Source organism: Martes martes (assembly GCF_963455335.1).
Source record: "Martes martes genome assembly, chromosome: 6".
Classification (NCBI taxonomy): Eukaryota; Metazoa; Chordata; class Mammalia; order Carnivora; family Mustelidae; genus Martes; species Martes martes.
Window position 1 is genome coordinate 144,985,146 of NC_137893.1, and position 15,854 is coordinate 145,000,999.

At 38.2% G+C, this 15,854-nt stretch overlaps 1 pseudogene across 1 annotated transcript in view; it reads right to left on the minus strand.

The window, feature by feature from the left end:
- Positions 1-15,098, minus strand: part of LOC308344424 (cytidine monophosphate-N-acetylneuraminic acid hydroxylase-like) — a 29,832-nt pseudogene extending 14,734 nt beyond the window's left edge. The window contains exons 1-2 of the transcript in view: positions 14,861-15,098; positions 11,360-11,441 (exon numbers count right to left, since the gene is read on the minus strand). The product of the transcript in view is annotated as a cytidine monophosphate-N-acetylneuraminic acid hydroxylase-like (transcript). The remainder of the gene's footprint in view (positions 1-11,359; positions 11,442-14,860) is intronic.
- Between the last annotated feature and the right edge of the window lie 756 nt (positions 15,099-15,854).

The window sequence follows — 15,854 nt, forward strand, 5'->3', positions numbered from 1 at the left end:
TCCATTCTACAGACCTGAGTCAAGATATCACTCTACCCAGAGACGTGAGTAGTTTTTCCTCTGCCTACTCATGATAATGTCCTCCGCTGATGTCCTCCCACAGGGGCAGAATGTAATTTGAAGCAGGGCCTCCACCACCTCTCATCTCAAGATGGTTCACTAACTGGTTTCCCTGCTTCCAGTCTCATCTCCAAACCATGATACCATCGGATTACTCTTCCTAAACCATAATGTGTGGTGTTCACAAAACTGTCACTTCCTGATTCTTCTTTGTCTCCTCCTAAGATAATAATAAAACCAGTACCGAGTGGCTCTCCTGGATAGGTATCTTGAGTACCGAGAGCAACATGTGCCCATTATGTACACACACAAGAGTGGCTTGCAATGACTTTACAAGGCAGCATATTAACTAGCCAAGTGTCATGTAATCAAGTAACCACCACATCTGGTTCCTCTCCAAGTGCTTGTGAGTTCAACCTCTTTAACACCTCTTGAATCTGAATTCTCTTCTCAATCTGCACTGTCACTCATGCCTTCCTAGATTCCTGTGATGGTTCTCAAACTGGTCTCCAGAATCCACATTCCTGTTTCCCTTCCCACCACACAGACACACAACCAAACCTCCCCAGTACACCTCTGACCACATCCTTGTTCCTCATTGGACTCCTTCCTTGGGCTCCTCATCCCTTCTGGATAAAATCCAAGCCATGTGTGGGGCACACACACCATGCTGTCCACCGCCTGGCTTGTTGGCTTCTCCCGTGCACGCCGGCTGTGATCCCCTATCCTGTGCTGTCCTCGCTCAGCTCAGCATCTCTCTGTCTCTGCTGGCCAGTGTCCACTCATACTTCAAAACTGAGCTCCGTAGTCTCACCCAGTCATCCTTCTCTGACCCCCATCTGTTTCCCATTGCCTCCGGAACACACAGGTATCATAACACTTAGCATTCTGTATTATAATTGTTTTTCTCTTCCAGTAGACAGACTGTAACTCTGAAGACAATCATTTCATCTCTGTTTCTCTAGAATTTAGAATAATGCAGCTCAATAAATGATAAATGAATCCATAATGAATAACATTCATCTCAAGGAATTATTTTTTAATCTCAGGTCAGTCTTTCCAAAAGGGTTAGGACCCTATGAAGAAGCTAAATAATGTCAACAAGGCTAAAAGAAAGGAAACACACCAGCCATCTGATGTGGTAAGTAATTAAACACATGTAGGTGCATCAGAGAACATAGAACTTCAAAGTGAAAACAGTCATGCTTTAATGATGAGACAAACAAAGCCTCTAGAAGTCAATTAATTGCTTCTAATAAGTGGTAGGAGGAGAACCTGAATTCCACAGACTTGATTTCTTCTACGGTGCTGCCTCTAACCAATGGGAAATCATGGCCAGTTCTTACAGGATATCATTACCAAAACTTATCTTGAGGACTGGTTTGTTATCCCATAAATTTATAATGAGTTTGTAATACCCAACAAATGCAGATAAGTGAACTATTACAATAATTTCCTCCTGAGTACGATGACATGTGCATTCCCTGTCTGCAGAAAGGCAGTCCCTGCTCTTTGTTCACAAAGTACTCCTGGGAGGGGTGAGAAAGAGGATCATCATGAAGCAGATGGTACTGGTACTTGCTCATAAAGACAATATGACAGAGGCTGAGTCACCGCATGTACTCAGGATAAAATAAATTCTATATGTAATTACAGAATCTTATAAAAGCAAAATTAAAATACCTATAGGATCTTAACATTTCAAATAATAAAACTATGCTTCCCATATGAAAAAATGGATAGATCATCCATATTGTTTTCCTAAGGGGTTATGAGTTCTATGAATCATGCAGCCTGATTGCATCCCAAGTATGGCTTACACAAATATGCTAGCTTTAACTACCATGGCTGAAGGTGTTAAGACAACTATTTGCTTTTGTTGTTTTTTTTTTTAATTAAAAAAAAATCCATTTACATTCCATATTCACACTTTTTGCGAATGGTTCTATGAATTTTAGCACATGTAGCGTTTTGTGGAACCACCACCACAATGCATGTTCAGAGCTGTTCCATCACCTCCACAACTCTCTCATGTTGCCCCATTTCAGTCAAACCTTCCCCCAGCCCAACCCCTGACAACCACTAATCTGTTCTCCACCCCTACAGTTCTGTCTTTTCCAGAATGCCATAATAATAGAATCACATAATATGTCACCTTTTGAAACTGTCTTCCTTCACTTAGGACGATGTCTCTGAGGTTTATCCATGCTGTTATATGTAACAATATTTACTTTTTATTGTATTCTATTGCCTACACGTATCATGGTCTGTTCATCCATTCACCTGTTGACTAATGTTTGAGTTGATGTGTTAATTACGACTAGAGCTGCTACTAATACCTGTGTATAGTTCTGGTGCGAATAAAAGTTTAATTTCTCTAGGTCGAATACCCAGGAACTGAATTCCTGGGTCATACGATAAATGCATATTTAAAGAAACAGTCAAACCCTTTTCCACACCATTTTGAATTCCCAAAAATTTGTGAGAGGTCCTATTTGTATGTGTTCTTACCATAACTGGATATTGCCAATTTTTCAAAGCTTTGTTATTTCACTGTGGTTTTAATCAATCTGCATTTCCTAATGGCTACTGATATGAGCACATCATTTCTTATCTTTATTTGCATCTGTATGTCTTCATTGGTGAAGCACATATCCAAATGTTTTGCCCAGCTATTACTGAGCTGTTGTTTCCTGACACTGATTTTTGAGAGATCATTATAATTTCTGATACGAGCAGTTAGTCAGATACTTGATTTGCAAATATTTTCTCAGAGTCTTTAGTTTGTCTTTTTATTTTCTTAACAGTGTCTTTCACAGAGAACAAAACATATTTTTGACAAAGTCTAATACATTAAACTTTTCTCTATGGATTGTGCTCTTGGTGTTATATATATAAGAAGGTTTTCCCTAACTGAACGTTATGAGATTTTCTCCTATACTTTCCTCTAAAATTTTATAGTTTTACATTTACATTTAGGTCTTTGATCCATTTTGGCTTATTTTTTGGTATACAATGTGAGATCTAAATCGAGACTCACTTATTTGCATATGAATGTCCAATTGCTCTAATAATATTTATTGAAAAGCTATCTTTTTTCTGTTGAACTCTTTTTGCACCTTTGTCAGAAATCAATTGTTTATATTTGTGTGGATCTATTTCTGGATTCTCTACTCTGTTCCATTGATCTAGTGTTTATCCTTTCATTGATATCATGCTGTCTTGATTACTGTAGCTTTATACCACGTCTTAAAACACAGTAGTGTGGTCTCTCCAAATTTATTCTTTTTCAAAATTGTTTTGGCTATTCTAGTTCCTTTATTTTTCCTTATAAATCTTATAGTTAGACTGTCTATATGTACAAAAAATTCTGCCGGGATTTTGATGGGCATTGCATTGAACCTATAGATGTATTTAGAGATAATTAAATACTAACTATAATGACACTCTCTTAACCAATAAATCAAAGAAATTACAAGAGAAATGCGAAAATAGTGATAAAATGAAAACAAAAACTCAACATATAAAACCCATGGAATGTAGTAAAGGCCATGCTCAGAGGAAAATTGATAGCTCTAACATTTATATTAAAAAAGAAGAGAGGGGCACCTGGGTGGCTCAGTGAGTTAAAGCCTCTGCCTTCTGCTCAGGTCATGATCTCAGGGTCCCAGGATCGAGCCCCGCATCAGGCTCTCTGCTCAGCAGGGAGCCTGCATCCTCCTCTCTCTCTGCCTGCCTCTCTGCCTACCTGTGATCTCTGTCTGTCAAATAAATAAATAAAATCTTAAAAAAAAAAGAGAGATCAATAGAGAGAATCAATGAAACCAAAAGTTGGTTCTTCGAAAAGATCAACAAAACTGACAACCTTTAGCTAGAAAAAGAATAAAAAAAGACACAGAAACCTAAAATCATAAACAAAACAGAGACATAACTATCCACCTTACAGAAATAAAAACAATTATAGGATTAAAACTATGAACAATTATACAATAACAAATTTAAAAACTTAGTGGAATGGACAAATTCCCAGGAGCAAACAAATTGCTTAAACCAACTTAAGAAGAAAATAGAAAACATCATCATTCTCAAACTCTCCCATAACATAGAGAGAAACACTTCCTAATTCATGCTGAGGTCAATATTACCCTGATACCAAAGCCAGGTAGGTGAAGGGGATTAAGAGGCACAAACTTCCAGCTGTTAAAAAAAAAAAAAAAAAGTTATACTGATGAGAAGTACAGCACAGGTTGTATAGTAAACAATATGGTAGTAATGTTGTATGATGACAGATGGTAACTACACTTATCTTGGTGAGCACTGAATAATGTACAGAATCGTCAAACCATTCTATCGGACACCTGAGACTAATATAATACGTGTCAACTATTCTTCAAAAATAAATTTTAAAAAGATGTTACAATAAAAGAAAATTATAGACCAGTATTCCTTATGAACACAGATGTAAAAATCCTCAACAAAATATCGGCAAAAATATTCACCAGTATATTAAAATGATTTTACACCAGGTGGGATTTATCAGGAATGCAAAAGAGTGATTTAACATAAAGCAATCAATAAGTAAATTTCACCACATTAATAGAATAAAGGAGGGGGAACATAATCATCTCAAATGATGCAGAAAAGGCATTTTACAAAATTCAATATCCCTTCATGATAAACACACACAGGAAAGTAGGAATAAAAGGAAATCTCCTCAACATGATAAAGGCTATTTACAAAAAACCCTTCTCTATTTGCAAATGACATGACCCTATATACAGAAAACCAAAGAATACACAAGAAAGCTAATAAATTAAGTAAATTAAGCAAAGTGGCAAGGTATAAGATCAACAAACAAAAATCAGTTGTGTTTCTATAAACCAGTAAAGAACAATCAAAAATAAGGAAATTGAGAAAACAATTCCATTTACAATAACATCCAGAAGAACAAAATATCTGGGAACAAAATTAACCAAAGAGGTAAAAGATTTATACCCTGAAAACTATAAAACATTGCTAAAGAGGGCGCCTGGGTGGCTCAGTGGGTTAAAGCCTCTGCCTTCGGCTCAGGTCATGATCCCAGAGTCCTGGAATTGAGCCCCACATCGGGCTCTCTGCTCAGCGGGGAGCCTGCTTCGTCCTCTCTCTCTCTGCCTGCTTCTCCACCTACTTGTGATCTCTGTCTGTCAAATAAATAAATAAATAAATATTAAAAAACAAGAAAACAAAACATTGCTAAAGAAGTTAGAGAAGAACTAAATACAAGACCTCCCATGTCTATGGATTGGAAGATTTATTACTTTTAAGATCTCAATACTCGTCTAAACAATCTTATATAGAGAACAACAGAACAGAATTAAGAGTCCAGAAATGTACTCAATATATCCACGGGTAACTGATTTTTGACAAGGGTGCCCATATCTTTCAACACAGAGAGAAAGGTCTCCAACAAATGATATTGGGACAACCGGATTTCCACACGCAAAAAATGAATTCAGACCCTTACTTCACATCATATACAAAAATTGACTCAAAATTGATTAACAATTCAAATATAAGAGCTAAAAACCATCAAACTTTTCAAATAAAACATAAGAGTAAATTTTTGTGACCTTGGATTTGGCAATGTATTCTCAGATATGACACAAAAAGCGTAAGAAACAAAAGAAAAAAATCAGTAAATTTTGTTTTAGAAAGATGAAAAACTTTTGTGCATCAAAGGTTATTATCAAAAAGTGAAAAGATTGTAGTGGAAGAAAATATTTGCAAATCACACATTTGATAAGGGGTTAATATCTACAGTATATGTAAGCACCCCTACAATTCAATAAAGATACCCCAAATTAAAAATGAGCAAAGAACTTGAATAGATGTTTATGCAAAGAAAATATACAAATAGTTAATAAGGACACGAAAAATGATCAACATCATTAGTCATTTGGAAATGCAAATCAAAGCCACAATAAGATATCATTTATACCTACTAGGATAGATATAATCCAAAAAGTGAAAAAAAAAACCAAAAAATGGTAATAAGTATTAGTAAGGATGTAGAGAAATTGGAACCCTTGTATGTTCCTGGTAAGAAGGTGAAATGTTGCAACCACTGTGGAAAACAGTGTGTCGGTTTCTTTAAAGTTGAATGTAGAATTACTATAGGATCCAGCAATTCCAGTCCTAGGTATATGTCCCAGGAAATTGAAAACAGGGACTCAGATATTTATATACTAGTGTTCACTGAGGCATTATACACAATAGTTAAAGGTTGGACATAACTCAGTTGCCCAACAACAAAAGAATGGATAAACAAAATGTGATATAGCCACACAACAGAGTATTATTCAGCCATAAAAAATAATGAAATTCTGATACAACCTAAAAGAACTTTAAAGCCATTATGCGAAGTGAAATACACTTGACAAAAAGGATAAATATTGTATGACTGCACTTATAAGAAATATCTACAGTGGCGCCTGGGTGGCTCAGGGGCTTAAGCCTCTGCCTTCGGCTCAGGTCATGATCTCAGGGTCCTGGGATCGAGTCCCGCATTGGGCTCTTTCCTCAGCAGGGAGCCTGCTTCCTCCTCTCGCTCTCTCTCTGCCTGCCTCTCTGTCTACTTGTGATCTCTCTCTGTCAAATAAATAAAATCTTAAAAAAAAAAAAGAAATACCTACAGTAAGCAAATGCATAGAGACAAAAAGTAGACTAGATAATACCAGGGATGGAAGGTAGGATAAATGGGGGGTTATTGCTTAATGGGTAGAGTTTATGTTTGGGATGAAAAAAAAAGTTTTGGAAATAGGTAGTAGTGATGGTTTCATAACATTGTGAATATAATTAATGCCACTGAACTGTACATTTAAAAATGGTTACAATGGCAAATTTTATTATATATATGTTTTACCAATCCCCTCCCCCTAATTATACTGCTTCATTACCAAGTATGCTTTACACCAGAAATGCAAGATTGGTTTCACCTATAAAAACCAATTATTAATAGACTAGAATATAATCATTTCAGTAGACCCAGGGAAAGCACTTGATATGTTGTTTAACATAAATATCCATTAAACTGTATTTGTAACTGAATTCTAAAATCCATGCTTTTAAAAAAATTTTCTAAGTTAGCACAAGTTCAAGATAATATAATTAAAATAATGTATCATCATATTGCAATGTTTTTAATGTAAGATGATTCTATTGACAATGAAATCTCCCCAAAGGTAAGATGCATAAAAATATCCCATACAGGCTATCCCAATATCCTATTTAATAATTAGAATTAGTGATTGGCATTAAAGAAATGTGCTTTAAGAATATTTTAAAATTTTACCCTTGATCTCCCCATGTTTACTTCCCTGTGATTGCACAAGATAAGTAGTTGGAGAATTTAGGTAACTTATTCCATAATTATTGTGTCAAATGCAAAAATTTCTTAAAGTATTAACTATATTGAGATATCCAATTCATGAAGATATGCCTTTTCAATTATCTAGTTTATCTTTGATTTCTTTAATTAATGTTTTATAGTTTTCAGCATACAGTCCCTATATTTATTTTGTGAGATTTACAATGAAGTATTTAAATATTTGGAGCTATTGTATAATTTTTTTAATTTTGTTGTCCTCATATTCATTGCTCACATATAGAAATACAATAGATTTTTATGCATTTACTTTATATTTGATGACTTTGCTGAATTTACTCATTAGTTCCAGAATTTTGTTTTGTAAATCCTATGGGATTTTCTACATAGACTGTCATGGTGTCTGAAATAAAGACATTTCATAACTTCCTTTCAGTCTACATTGATTTATTTAGTTTTCTTGCCTTCCTGCACTGACTACAAATTTCAGCACGATGTAGTCATTCTTATCTTCCTTACGCATTGTAGAAGAAATTATCCACTCTTTCTCTATCAAGTGTGTTGTTAGCTGTGGATTTTTACAGATGCCCTTAATGAGGTTAGGAACATTCTCTTTTATTCCTAGTTTCCTAAGAGTTTTTGTTTTGGTTTGGTTTTTATTTTACCAGAAGTATATGTTGAATTTTATCAACTGCTTTTTCTGCATTGGTTAATATAATCATGTGATTTTTTTTCTTCATCTGTTAATATGATGGATTAGACTAATTTTGAATATTGAACCAGCCTTTCATTCCTGGGATAAACCCCCACTTGGTTGTGTTGTATTATTCTTTCTACATATTCCTTGATGTAATTTGCCAGTATTTCATTAAGAATTTTTGCTCCTATGTTTATGAGAAGTACTAGTGTACACTCTCTTGTATAGCCTTTGTCAGCTTTTGGTAGCAGAATCTCATGAGTTGTACTGTTTCCTCCTCCACTATTTCTGAAAAAGAATATGTTAAATCAGTGTTATTTCTTCATTCAATGTTTGGTAGAAATTGCCAGTGAAATAATCTAGGCCTTAATTTTCTTTTTTGGAAGATTTTAACTTACAAAAGAAACTTACAGAAGTACAGATATGGGGATGTCCATATTTTTGGTGTTTTGGTATTTGTGGCTTTCAAAGAATTGGGAAATTTCATCTAAGTTTTTTTTAAATTTCTGTACATAGAATTACTTATAATATTCCTTTGTTATTGTTATTTTTAACATTTGTGGGATCTTCAGTGAGTGCTCTCACTCCTGATACTGGTAATTGTCTTTTTTTTCTTGGTGATTTTGTTTCATTGTTTTTCCTCTATTTTCTTCTCTTCATTTCATTGACTTCTGCTCTTGTCTTAATTGTTTCCTTTCTTCTGCTTGCTTTGGTTTATTTTGTTCATTTGTTCTAGTTTCCTAAAGTGAGAATTTTCCTCTTTTTTAATATGTGCATTTAATGCTACAAATTTCCCTCTAATCTTTTCTTTAGTATCCCATAAATTTTGATATTTGTTTTCTTTTCTTAGTTTAAAATATTTTCTAATTTCATATGATATTTCCTCTTTGGCTCACAGATTACTTAGCAATGTGTTTTCCAGTTTTCAAGTATTTGGAGATTTTCCAGGTATCTTTCTCTTGATTTCTACCCTAATCCCAATAGTTAAAATTTGTTAAGGTTTGTTTTATGACCCAGGACATGGTCTCTCTTGGTCTATGTTTATTCTTGAAAAGAATGCATGTTCTGCTATTTTCAGGTGGGGTTTTCTATAAAATGTCTTTCAGATCCAGTTGATTTATACTTAGTTTTTCCATATCCTTGCTAAATTTTCTCTGTTCTTATTCTAGCAGTTACTGAGAAAGGAGTGTTGAAGTCTCCAACTGTCATTCTGACTTTCCATTTTCTTTAAGTTCTATTAAATTTTTGTTTCATGTATTTGAGAGTCTGATGTTATACAGAAACACATTTAGGATTCTTACATCTTCTTGGTGAATTGACATAATGTGCTTCTGTATCCCTGGTACTTTTTGCTCTGAAGCCAACTCCATTGTTAATATAGACCCTCAAGCTTTCTTGGACTGGTGTTTGCATGGTATATTTTTTCCATTCTTTTACTTCTAACTTATCTATATCATTAAGTTTAAAGTGGATTTCTTGTAGACAGCATAGAGTGGGTCATATTCTTTAATCCATTACGATAATCTGTCTTCCAACTGGCGTGTTTTGACTATTTTAATTTCTTTAAGGGATAAGTACTTTATTATATCTCAAAATGTTGCTGATCATGAATTCAGATGAAGTTTGGATGATGATCCTGTTCCATATGCTGCTGACTAGGATTAGTTAATGCTATTTTTTATATATACATAATTTTAATTTTATTAGGGTGTAATTTGTATAAAGTAAAATTTAGTTTCAGTGAGTTTTGACATAGGCCTGTGACCATGGACCCACTGCCACAATCAAGTTAGAGGACATTTCCATAAGCCCCAAATTTCCCTCATGATCCACTTTCAGTTGATAGCAGCAGGACTGGTCTGGAAGGTCCAAGTGAAAGGCTTCACTCACATGTCTGTAGAACATTTATATTTAATGTAATTATTTATGTCCTCCATTTTACTATGTTTTCTGTTTATCTCTTTCTCATTCCTCTGCCTTCCCATTCCTCTTCCTTCCTTTAAATTAATTTCTTTAGTATTTCATTTAGTTTACCTGTTGACTTTCTTCAGTTTTACTATAATATAATTAACACACAGCACTGTATAAGTTTAAGACATACAGCATAATCACTTGACTATATATTTTGTGAAATGATCACCACAATAAGTTGAGTTAACATCCATCATCTCATATACATACAAAAAATTAAAGGAAAAAAATTTTTCCTTGTGATGAGAACTGTTAGGATTTACTATCTTAGCAACTCTCAGCTATACTATAAGGCAGTGTTAAATATGGTCATTGTGTTATAAGTTACATCCCCAGCACTTGTAACTGGAAATTTGCACCTTTTGACTATCTTCATCAAATTCTCCAACCCTACTCCCTGTCTCTAGTAACTGCAATCTGATCTTTTTCTATGAGTTGTTTTTTTTTTTTTAGATTTGACATATATGTGAGATAATATGATATTTGTCTTCTGTCTGACTTAATTCACCTAACATAGTGCCTTTGAGGTCCAGCCAATGTTGTCACAAATAGCAAGATTTCCTTCTTTTTTATGACTGAATAATATTCCACTCATATTCTATAATACCACATTTTATCCATTCAAACATTGTTGGACACTTAGGTTGCTTCCTGTTTGGTTTGGGCTATTATAAAGAAGCTGCAGTGAAACTGGAGGGGTATATCTTTTCATGTTAGTGCTTTCATTTTCTTCTGATAAATATTCAGAAGTGGAATTGTTGGATCATATGATCTATTTTTAATTTTTTGAGGAACCTCTATACTGTTTTCCATAGTGGCTATGTGAATTTACATTCCATAAGGGTTTCCTTTCCTCTACATCCACTCCAACACTTATTTCTTGTCCCTCTGATAGTAGTCATTCTATTCCATGTTTCATTGCAGTTTTGATTCGCATTTCCCTGATGATGTCCTTTTCATGTACCTCTTGGCCATCTGTATATCTTCTTTGGAAAAATATCCATTCGGGTCCATTACCCATCTTAAAATTGGAGTAAGTAAATTATGGCACATTCTTCCATGAAATACTATGTAGCACTTATGAATAAAGTAGATTTGTAGGTCCCAACAGAAATAGAGCTCTATAACACATCTTTGTCCATTTATATTTTTTTGGAATGTGTAAAAAATGCCTACTTATAATTACCTTGGTTTAGTATTAACATCACATTTCTTAATGCCACAAAACGCTACACTATTGCTAACAGCCAGAGATAGTGGCTCACCAGTAGGTGAAGCCTGGAATAGACTGATCACAGCTGAATCCCCAGAGCATCTTAGAATCTGGGACATCAGAGTCACATAGAACTGTTTAACAAATCAATAAAACAGTCAGGCCAACAGCTCCAAGGCTCCTTCTGGTTCCAGTTCATTGATTCTAACTGAGGAAAAATGGAAAAACTGTCCTTTTTAATAAAATGGTCCTAACGATACCTACCTCAGGGAGCTGCTCGGAATATAAATAAAGCTATCCAAAATCTAGGAACTCTTTTGTCGTTGGTCTTCCTGGATAAAAATGACTCTTCTGCCAGGTTCAGAGTCACTGCGGACATTTCAGAGAGGCTCTTTTCAATGTGTATGGGTGGGGGGAGGCATGAAGGATGGGGCAGGAGGGAGGGTCAAACATTAAAAATACTATTAAAGATGAGGAAGGAGAGGGCGCTGATGGCATGCAACGCATGTTAAAAAGTAATGTTGAGAGTTAGGAAAAGCTTTCTACTTGTTTGAAGCTTTAAGCATTTAATCCTCACCACCAGGAAACTCCTGAAGTTGGGAGTGGCCCCCAGTGAAGTCCCATTCCGGTTCTCTCAGCTCATTGCAATTTTTTTCCTACCAAAATTGATGGGAAACTAGACTGTAGGCTTTTAAAACTTACTGGAGCAGGGAGAGTGTGTACAACTAGTTATTAGTTCCCTAGGGCTACTGAAATAAGTTCTCACAAACCAGCAGCTTAAAATAACAGAAATCATGCATCCCCTCACCATTCTAGAAGCCAGGAGTCTGAAATCAAGGTGTCAGCAGGACTGGCTCCCGCTAGGAGCTGTAAAGGCGTGTCTGTGCCTTTCTCCTAGCTTCTGTAGATTTATCACTTTGGTCTCCCTCCGGCTCTGTCTTCACGCCACATTCACTCTGTGTCTCCTCTGTGTCTATGTCTGTGCCTTTTCCTCAAAAACCCTTGGCCATTGGATTAGGGTCCACTCAGATAATTCAGGATGATCTCAAGATCCTTAATTATGTTGACAAAGATCCTCTTCCCAAACTAGATCAACATTAAGAGGCTCCCATAGACATACCTTTGGGGGTTAAGGGCAATCATCAGCCCACCATAGCTTGTTTGTGAGATTTTTGTTTTGGAAGAAGGCTACAACAACAGAAGTATAAACTGAAAGGAGGCAAAAGCTAAAAATAAAAAGTGTTAAGTTTCCTGGGCCAGTTTCAAATTAACAGATGTAAGGGACCTGTGGTATCTTCTTCAAAACTTTGTGGCAGCATCTTTAAAAACTGACCCAAGCTAGGGGGGCGCCTGGGTGGCTCAGTGGGTTAAAGCCTCTGCCTTCGGCTCAGGTCATGATCCCAGGGTCCTGGGATCGAGCCCCACATCGGGCTCTCTGCTCAGCAGGGAGACTGCTTTCCTCCTCTCTGTCTGCTTGCCTCTCTGCCTACCTGTGATCTCTGTCAAATAAATAAATAAAATCTTTAAAAAAAAAAAATAAAAAATAAAAACTGACCCAAGCTAGGAACACTCCTCAAATAGTTACCATACACTTAACCACTAAAGCCTATCCTTCTAGTCATGGAATTTAAAGGAAACAAACATTTTCAATTACACCGACATTTGTAATTATGTGAGAGGAAAAAAAGCATAAGTAAGCAGCCTAACAGAGTTTGAGGTGCCATGTACTAAATTTAGATTGTTTCCAGGGGTGCCTGGGTGGCTCAGTTAGTTAAGTATCTGCCTTCGGCTCAGGTCATGATCCCAGGGTTCTGGGATGGAGTCCTGCATCGGGCTCCTTGCTCAGTGGGAAGCCTGTTTCTCCCTCTCCCACTCCACCTGCTTGTGCTCTCTTGCTCTCTCTCATCCGTGCTCTGTCAAATAAATAAATAAAATCTTTAAAAGATATATATTTCAAAAAAGCTTCTGTTTCCAGTAAGGTGATGGGCTAAATACCTGAATGAATTCTCTTGTTAAAAACAACTAAAAATCTTACAATCTTAAGAGTCAATAAGCAGTCACAAAAGTAAGGAATTCTCAAATTAGGGATTGAATACAGATAAGACTGTAGCCAGCCCTTTCCCAAACAAGGAGGGAGGATGGAGATGGACTGAATTTTGCATTCAAGGCCTCAGATGGGTCCAGAAACACAGCCCAGAGTCTCCCCAGCCGAGGAGTCTAACAGAAGATCTTCCCCCCAAAAGCGATCCCAGTGGCTAAAACCATCAGTTTAAGAATGAATGTAGACATAAACTGGTTTTGCTCCTCAATCTCCCACTTCTCCCATCTCAACTCCAGCTCAAGATGAGCAAGAAAATTTATTAGCTCAAATTTTAGTGCTAAATAGGAGAGAGGAAAAAAAAAATAGAAACTAGCCTTCATGAGTTTTTTCAGCCTGAATTCACACAGGCTGGGGGAACTGGGCAATCCTCTTGCTGAACATTTAGGTGAGAGTAATCTAGAGGAGTAGCTCCCACAGACCTGGGACAGGCAAATGCTGATCCTGTCTGGAGGGCTCCACCTCTAACTCAGCTAATGATAATTTCTGCAGGCAAAGTTCCAAAGCATCAAGCAACAGGTTGTACTCAATTATTAAAGTACCATAAACAGGGACCAACAAAAACAAAAGAAACTAAAAACAAAAGAAAACAAAAAACCAAAACCAAAACCAGACTGCATGAGAAAGTCCACAATGTTACCGTTAATCCAATTATGGCCTGAGGCCTGAAATAAGTGTGTTTACGTATTTATACATAAGCAATGTATATATAAAAGTTATCAAGCAAATTCTAAGCAGAGAATACTGACACAGCCATATTAACAATAAAGAAAACATGTTTTAAGCAACAAGCATTGCCAAAGAGAGCCATTTCATAAAGATAAAGAGAACAATTCATCAGAAACCATAATTTTTTTTTTAAGATTTTATTTATTTGAGAGAGAATGAGTGAGAGAGAGCATGAGAGAGAAGGTAAGAGGGAGAAGCAGACTCCCCAAGGAGCTGGGAGCCCGATGCAGGGCTCGATCCCGGAAGTCCGGGATCATGACCTGAGCCGAAGGCAGTCGCTCAACCAACTGAGCCACCCAGGCGCCCTCATAATTTTATTTTTTAAAGATACTTTTTTACTTATTTGAGAGAGAGCAAGCGACAACGCCAGAGACAGACCATGAGCTGGGGTGGGGACAGAGGGAGGAGGAGAAGCAGACTCCCCCCTGAGCAGGGAGCCCAACCCAGGGCTCCATCCCAGGACCCCTGCATCACGACCGGAGCGGAAAACAGACGCTTCACCGACGGAGCCACCCGGGCGCCCCAGAAACGACCATGATTTTAAGTTTACGTGCACTAATAACACCCTCAAGACATACTGGCAAAACTAAAAGAAGTCACAGGTGAATTCAAAATCACAGATTTTAAAACTCTCCCCTCAGTACCTGAAAGCAGCAGCAGACAAAAATGTATTTTAATTGGTCTCGGAAGAGCGCAGCAGGCGCGCCCACGAGCCGGCCTTCTCACCGTGGGGACTGAGGGAGGGTTTCCGGAGGCGAGGGGCCCCAGACTCGTCCCGGAGAAGCAGGCGCTGCGGGGGAGAGGCTGCAGGCCGAGGGGCGCGAGGGAAAGGCAGCAGAACCAAGGAACAGAAAACAGCATCCACCTGAGGAGCCCGGCTGGGAACCGCGTGGGACACGGAGTCACCTCCCCGCGCACCCCGGGCGTGAGGATGGAGAACTCGGAAGGTTCCTCCTCGTCCCATTACCTCGGGAAAGGCTCCTCCGCGGCGCGTCACGCACGGCAGGCGACATGGAGACGTCTGCGAGCCCGCCGGGCACCCCCTTGCCGAGGCCCGCCATCCGCGGCCGGGCTCGAGCGCCTCACGCGGAGCAGGGCGCGCCGCTCTGTGCGGACCTCGTCGCCCCGCGCGCAGCCGCTGTGCCTACCCCGCGCGCCCTCGCAGCCCGGCGTGCGCTCGCCCCGCCCCGCGCGCCCGGCCCCCGCGCGCCCTCGGTCCACCCGCGCGCTCGCCTCCCGTCCCGCGTCCTCGCTCCGCGCTCGCTGCCCCGCGCGCTGGCCCCCCGCGCACCCTGGCCGCCCGCCCCACGTCTTCACCCCGAGCGCTCCGCCCCTACCCGGCCGCGGAGAGAGGGCAGCCCGTTCCCTAGGCTCTAAGTGGCCTTAGAGAGAATGTATTGAGGTGTGTCGTTCCAAACTAACTTGAGCCGTTGTCAAAGAAACAGTAGCCCCCAAAGGTACGAATAAATGTTGGGACACGTCAAGAGAAAAAAAAAAATTAGTAATGATGAAGACGGTTTGAATCAAAACTACCAAACCTCCCGCAATGAAGATTCTGCGCACGTACACACACACACACACACACACACACACACACACAAGGTCAATAGGCGCATGAAAAAGTGCCCAACATTATCATGAGGCATCAGAGAAATGTAAATTAAAACCAAAAATGAGTAGGAAACAAAAGCATTAAGAATGACTCATGTATTTCTACTTC